This window comes from Anolis carolinensis, chromosome 4, assembly GCF_035594765.1.
Source record: "Anolis carolinensis isolate JA03-04 chromosome 4, rAnoCar3.1.pri, whole genome shotgun sequence".
NCBI lineage: Eukaryota > Metazoa > Chordata > Lepidosauria > Squamata > Dactyloidae > Anolis > Anolis carolinensis.
This window is the reverse complement of record NC_085844.1, coordinates 209,971,036-209,978,981: the sequence shown is the minus strand read 5'-3', so window position 1 is coordinate 209,978,981 and position 7,946 is coordinate 209,971,036. Positions and strand designations below refer to the sequence as shown.

General features: G+C 41.4%; 1 protein-coding gene across 1 annotated transcript in view; it reads left to right on the top strand.

The window, feature by feature from the left end:
- The first annotated feature begins 2,955 nt into the window (after nt 1-2,955).
- Nucleotides 2,956-7,946, top strand: part of dennd2c (DENN domain containing 2C) — a 67,178-nt gene continuing 62,187 nt past the window's right edge. Inside the window, exon 1 of the mRNA XM_016992998.2 lies at nt 2,956-3,056. The gene's annotated coding sequence lies outside the window, so the exon portion shown is untranslated. The remainder of the gene's footprint in view (nt 3,057-7,946) is intronic.

Here is a 7,946-nt window from a genome sequence, read left to right as displayed (position 1 = left end):
TCAAGGCAGATAATCCACAGTATCTGCTTTGAACTAGGTTATCTGAGTCCACACTTTCATATAATCCAGTTCAATGTGGATTTTATACAGCTGTGTGGAAAGGGCCCGAGATTGCCCCAGCTCAGTGGTTCTCAACCTGTGAGTCCCCAGGTGTTTTGGCCTACAACTCCCAGAAATCTCAGCCAGTTTACCAGCTGTTGAGATTTCTGGGAGTAGAAGGCCAAAACATCTGGGGGGACACAAGTTGAGAATCACTGCCCTAGCTGAAAAGTCCAGAGGGTTTTGTTTTTTTTAAAGGTTGTGATGTTATTTGCCCAAGGACTTTCTCATTTCCTCTATATGTATCTATCACTGCACAACATTAGTAAAATTGTGGTCCTGAACCTTTAGAAAAACCATCCATCTGTGAAATCTGTAAGCATGTTGTGAGATTTGTCAGTAAACAATCTGAGTGTAGATCTACTCTTGGAAAAATTTGGTTTGTTTCACAGCATAGTAACTAGGAAACTGTGTTTTGTTCTATTGAAATGTTTCATGTTGGGTGAACAAAAGCACATCGGCACACTTGCAACTATGGGTGCATTTACATTGAATAATTAATGCAGTTTGACTCTACTTTAACTGCCATGGCTCAATGCTATGGAAGCACGGGAGCTGTAGCTTTACAAGGTCTCCTGCCTTCTCTGCCAAGGAGTGCTGGTGCCTCACCAAACTACAAATCACAAGGTTCTATACCATTGAACCATGAGATTTAACTGGGGTCAAACTGCATTTATTTTAAATTGTAAGTACACAATCAGACCCATATATCAAGCACAACTTTTATATAGTCTTGACTCGTAAGTTTTCTTGATGTAGATAGTTCACTCCTTTCAAGTATTTGTCACCAAGTTCATGGAAATCAGAGTGAATACTCTCTATATATGAAAGAATAGGGCAGAAGAAGACAGTCCATAATGGGATCTCCAAGACCTATTTCTCTTTGCTTGTGTCTACATTGCCATATAATGCAGTTAAACGGTGTTATATGGCAGTATAGATTTAGCCATAGACTACTCTTTCCCTCACCGTCACAATTTTAGCTAAACCATATAGCTTTCTAAAGCTAATACAGATTGAGAATCCCTCATCTGAAATTCCTGAGAACCAGAAGTGTATTTAGGTTTTTCTCCCCTCCAGATTCAAGTGTAAACATGAAATTCTTTAATATATACACAAAGGTTGTTTTATGCCAAACATTATCAATCATTTTGTGCATGTGAATACAAAACTGTACATCATTGATCTGTGAAGTTTGAAATTCTAGTAGTCACTCATGTATGTAAATAGATACTAATTACTTATTGTCCTGCTGTAATGCTTGCTAAGGTAATGCATCAACATGTGGTGCTTTCGAAACCTGTTTAGAAACTGGAGCGGGTCCAAGATGTCGCCATCAGACTGCTGACTGGGGCTGGATTATAGGGAAGATGCGACTCCTGTGTTGAAACAGCTTCACTGGCTTCTGGTCTGCTTCCTGGCGCAATTAAAAGTGCTGGTGATGAACTCTAAAGCCCTTTAAGGCTTGGGTCCTGTCTAAGGCCCCTTCCACACACTGAACTGGGTTATATGGCAGTGTGGACTCAGATAACCTAGTTCAAAGCAGATATTGTGGATTATCTGTCTTGATATTCTGGGTTATATGTCTGTGTGGAAGGGTGCTGAGAGACCATTAGAGGCATCCTTCAGTTAACAAATTAATGTATTCCTGGGAAGCAGAATATTTGGTAGCCATGGAAGAAACTACATAAGGAAATTGGGTTGCTGTGAGTTTTCCGGGCTGTATGGTCATGTTCCAGAAGCATTCTCTCCTGATGTTTCGCCCACATCTATGGAAACTAGGCAAGTGAGGTTTATATATCTGTGGAAGGTCCAGAGTGTTGGAGGCAAGTGTGAATGTTGCAATTAATCACCTTGATTAGCATTGACAAGCCTTGCAGCTTCAAATCCTGGCTTTGAGACGTGGGTGAAACGTCAGGAGAGAATGTGGGCTAGGCAAAACTACGGTTAGGTGGATCTATAATTGGTTAAGCGAACGAACCCAAAGGGTGTTCTTCTTCATCTTGGAAAAAAGTGATGAGTGGAGTGCCACAGGGTTCCGTCCTGGGCCCGGTTCTCTCGCCATGGAAGGAGGTGAAAGGTCAGGAGAGAGTGCTGCAGATTGGAGAAGCTCACAGCAACCTCATGTTATATTCTATTATATATACTGTATATCCACTTAATGACTAGACCTCCCAACGTCTGGCCACGGAAGGAAGCGAAACATCAGGAGAGAGTGCTGCTGCTGATTTGACCTATTGGCCATATACAGCCCGTGAAAACTCACAACAACCTCCTATTATATTCAATTATAATTATATATATATATATATATATATATCCCAATTAATGACTAGATCTCCCAACCTCTGGCCATGGAAGGAGGCGAAACGTCAGGAGAGAGTGCTGCTGCTGACTGGCCATATTGGCCATACACAGCCCGGGAAAACTCACAGCAACCTCCTATTATATTCATATATATATATATACCCCAATGACTAGACCTCCCAACCTCTGGCCACGGAAGAAGGCGAAACGTCAGGAGAGAGTGCTGAGGCACCAGCCCTCTTTGGCACTGCAGGCTACAAACCTGGTACAACTATATATAACCCCCATGCCTGAGCCAGGACAGTTATGACGGTGCTAAACTGCCCTCATTCCACAGTGTCAATGCACCCTGAGCCCAGCACTGACTTCTCTCCCAAATAAGTGGGGCAACGAGGGCGCTACAGACGCGGACAGGATCATGCCTGCGCCCCCTCCCCTCCCCTCCCCTCCCCTTGGGCTGCCGCAAAGGCCAGGAGTGGGCGGGCCTGGGCGGGGCTTGAGGCCGGAGCGACGGGGGCTCCGTCCAATGGGGGCGCTGCGCACATGTGTCAACTCGGGAGAGCGGGTTTGGTCCATACTTGCAAAGTTTGGGGCAGAAGAAGCAGCCAGGCGGGGAGCGGGCTGGAAGCAGGAAGAAGCCATGGAAGCCGGTGAGTGGGGAAGGGGCCCACGGGACTCCGCTTTGGGGGGATTTTTGTCTGCTTTTGCGAGGAGAGACTTCGGGCGAGGCATTGCTGGGCTTCTTCTGAGTCCCAGAGTGTCTCGACTGTAATGCAGTTCGGCATCACTTTTCACTGCCATGGGCTCCATGCTGTCTAGACTCAGGAGTTTCGCCACTCTTTTGGCAAAGAAGGCCTTGTACAACCCCAGCATAGCCATGGCAGTTCAAGTGGTTTCAAACCGCATTTATTCTGCAGTGTAGATGCATTCTCGGGATGTGGCCACAGTACAGAATTGTAGCAGTTTGGCACCACTTGATCACCCCAGACTCAATGGAAGGGAATCCTGGGATTTGTAGTTTGTAGATAAGTCTGAATATCTCTCAGATTGCAAATCCCCAAAATTTATTGCATTGAGTCCTGGTAGTTAAAGTGGTGTAGACGTGATCTGGCTTTGCTGTAGTCTCTGAACATGTTTAGAGTGCCTTTCTCACAACTTTTTTGCTCCTTAAGAGCTGGAAAGAGGGCAGCCTTCAGTGCTCTAATCATGTTCTTTGTCCCAAGAGTTCTAAGTAAAGGTAAAGGTTTTCCCCTGACATTAAGTCTAGTCGTGTCTGACTCTGGGGGTTGGTGCTCATCTCCATTTCAAAGCTGAAGAGCCGGCGTTGTCCGTAGACACCTCCGGCATGACTGCATGGAGCGCTGTTATCTTCCCGCTGGAGCGGTACCTATTGATCTACTCACATTTGCATGTTTTTCAAACTGCTAGGTTGACAGAAGCAGGGGCTAACAGTGGGAGCTCTCACTGCCCCCCAGATTCGAACCGCCAACCTTTCGGTCAGCAAGTTTAGCAGCTCAGCAGTTTAACCTACTGCACCATCAGGGGTTCCTAAGACAGCTCTAGTTTGGTGGATATACCTGAATAACATCCAGGCAGGATCTGCCGTCTGAAACTTAATTTATCTGTCATACTTGAATTATTAGCCAAACAACACCTCCTTCTGATAATGTTGTGTGTAACTGCAGGATTTTGGTGCTGCAAGATGTAATGAGAGCCAGGAACTTGGAAGGTTTCACCGGGAGATCAGATAAATTTATTGAAGCTCGCAGAGGATGCATCCATATTGCAGAATTGATGAAATTTGACATGAACTTTAATCACCATGCCACAATGTTGTGAATCATGTGAGTTGTCATTTTGTCATCTTTGCCAAACAGATAAACTACAAGTCCCTGGATTCCATAGCATTGAGCCTTGGCAGTTAAAGTAGTGTCAAACTATATTAATTCTATAATTAATGCATCTTCTACAGCAGGCATGGGCAAATTTTGGCCCTCCAGGTGTTTTGGACTTCAACTCCCACAATTCATAACAGCCAGTAGTCTGTTAGGAATTGTGAGAGTTGAAGTCTAAAACACCTGGATGGCCAAAGTTTGCCCATGCCTGGTCTACAGCCTCCAGGTTCATTATTGGTACCGATAAATACCGATTTCTACATCACTTTGAGAAACAGGGTGCAGATCTTGAATAGGCTTCTGAGCTGTCCTGCAGTGGCTCTTAACTATGGGCCCTTCCACATAGCTCTATATCCCAGAATATCAAGGCAGAAAATCCCACAATATCTGCTTTGAACTGGGTAATCTGAGTCTACACTGCCATATGTTCCAGTTCAAATAAGAAAATGTGGGATTTTATTCAGCTGTGTGAAAGGGGCCTATATTAGCAACTGATTTTAGTGGCTTGACTTTGAAGTACTTACCAGTTCACACCTCCAGACCTGGTGTTGGGATGCTCTTGTTGAAGTCTCCTGTCTGCCCCTAAGAATCAAAGCAGGTTTTGTGGTTTGTATGCCATTTGTTGATCCGAGTACTATGCATGTATCTGTCTGGTGACCATGCGGTTCCTGTACACATTCATACCTCTGTAAAGGAGAGTTTTGAGACTCATGTTGGGGAGAAAGTTCAATGAAAGTGATAACCATTTTCTCCACAAATGCTTTCTGTACCATTAGTACCTCAAATACATATGTTGTGAATACAACATCCCATTCTTTTATCTGCCCGCTAGTTACCATTCCTCTTTCATCTGATGAACAGGCCATTGAAGCTTTGAAGGCTAGCATGCTTTTTGGTTGATTACATTTTTACAGTTTTGATATAGCTCTGAACTGCAAAGTTATAACTGTCCACAAAGAGTTCCCTGCCATTGCAAACTGACCATCCTTTACCTGGATTTCTAAAATCCGAAGTATGCCAAAATCTGAACATTGTCCACATGGGTGGCTGAGATAAATAATACCTTTGCTTTCTGGTGATTTTGTAGACACAGATTTTTGTGTCATGCAGAAAATTATTAAAAATATTATTTAAAATAACTTTCAGGCTATGTGTATTAGGAGAAACCTCTCCAAGATAGCTCATTATGTGTGTGTGTGTGTATTATTTATTAATTTCAATTATTTATACCCCGCCCTTCTCACCCAAGGGGACTCAGGTGAGGGTACACACACACACACACACACACACAAATAAATAAAGATATTCCAAAATCTAAAAAAGTCAGAGCTCCCAAATACTTCTGATCCCAAACATTTTGGGTAAAGGATATTTATCCTGTGCTTGTTATAAAATGAATGGTCCTTTTGTCTGTTTTCTGTTTCTGATTTGCCAAAAAATGTCTCCACCGACAGTGAACCCTAATTCTTCAGTATCTTACCATTCTATATTTGGATATCTTTGCTTTGATGTTCATGGTGACGTAAAAATGTAACGAACAACTGTTAAAGTTTGAGAGTGGAATTACTCATATTTTCCAAAATACTCCCTGATATACAAATGCCCCTGTTCTCTGGGGCCTAGCATTCACCTTGGAGGCTTTCTGGGTGAAGGCAAGGCCAGTTCTCTTTGGTCTGTCATCGGTGTTGAAAATTCAAAAGCTGGAGAGGAGTCAAAGTGCCTAAATGGTGGATCCCTTCCCCCTGTAATGGTGTTTTGAAGTAGTTTCACAGCAAAACCAGGAAATGGAGTAACGGTGTCCTGTGACCTTTTAATATATTTAGGAGAGAATGACAATAGCGCTTTTCCTAATGGAGAAACAAAGGGAAAATGTTGGATAAGGACTTTTGAATGAATCCACAACAGGGGCTGAAAGGCCTTGCTTTGAGTTGCCAGATTCTACAGTCCTAGGCTGTAGGTTTGATATAAGATATTATTATTATTATTATTATTATTATTATTATTATTATTATTATTACCGTATATTCCACTTTTTCTGTCTTAAAGAGACTCAAAGCCATGAAAATCCTGTATCAATCAATATAAATCTTATATCAAATACATATCTTAGGCTTTGGGTTCTTCTATGCTTTCTCCCCTGAAAAATGTATTCACTTAGCATTCCTGAGCCCAGGAATATATTGGATATATTAGTGCTCAAGATTCCTATAAACAAAAAACCATTCTTAAATTAATTAAAAAAATGAATTAAAAAAATGAATTAAAAAAAATGCAGAGGGCATTCAAATCGGGATTTCTTCTAAATTTCCATATTGCATTTTTAGTTCTATTATTCCATAAGGAAATGGCTCTGCAATCCTGTTTGAAAATTCAAATGTCTCTGGTAGACTGCAATCTGTTTCCCATTGGTTCAGGTGATTATGACACTAGTTTGACTCAGCCTCAATGCACCAGTTTGTTTTTGCACTGGTTCATCAAAGGGACTGAAAGAAAAAGTTAATTAAATGTGTTTATTAAAGGCCTAGGGGGAGGGACAGGACTCATTTATCCAAGTCTCATAGGTTACATCATTCAGGTATAATGTTTGATCTTTATTTCCAAGTAATTTTTTTTTATTTTCTGCAATGGTGAACAGGTTTTACAAGTTCTGGTAGAAGCTTTTTCTCTTTTTATTTTAAATAATTTATTTATTGAATTTATACTCCAACTTTCTCCCTTTTGTAGGGGTGAAGATATAAAGGTTGGAGGTTACCCCCTTCTCCATACAGTCACTATTTTTTTTGAAGTGTTAAACAAGTAAAATTAAAACAATATAAAATAGCAGTATTCAAGAACAATTTATCCTACGTATTTTGAAATGGTTTAATGGAAATACACTATATAAATGGTTTAATAAACAGCTGTCCTCTTTTTGTAATACCTGTTTATGTTTTCTGTATCTTCTTTGATACAGAGCATGGATCTGCTCTGAATTAATTAATGCAGTTTGACACCACTTTAACTGCCATGGCTCAATGCCATGGTATCATGGGAGCTGTAGTTTTATAAGGTTTTTAGCCTTTTTTGCAAAAGGGTGTTGGTGCCTCAACAAACTACAAATTCCAGGAATCCATAGCATTGAGCCATTGTAGTTAAAGTGGTGCCAAACTATATCAATTTGACAGTGTAGATGCACCCTCAGAAATACCAATTGGATTTAGAAATTGGGATTCCTCTTGTATCATTTTCCCAAACCTCATTTGCCAGATTAGGATGGTAAAGCTGCTTTCTGGGTTTAGCTCACTCAAGGCTCTTTGATTATTTCCATCTTGGGATGCTGTTCCCCTCTCCTGGCATCTGTTTTCTTGGTTTGATTTGGTCAAAAGGAGGATCAATTTGGTTTGGTATTTTCTTGCTTTCTTGTGAGGATGTAAGATACTACTACATTTGCCCATGAGACTGAGGACTCAAATCTGGCTAAATCACTTTTGCTCTCTAGCTGTTCTTGTTAGTACAGCTGTCAAGTTGTGGTGACTTATTAAAAATGATCTGTCCAGTATGGCATCAGGGTGAACAGATGTATCATAACCATACTTTTCCCCAAGTGAACATGCACTTTCTATTATTAATAATCAGTCCTTCTTTGCGGAAACCTCTGCCACTTAT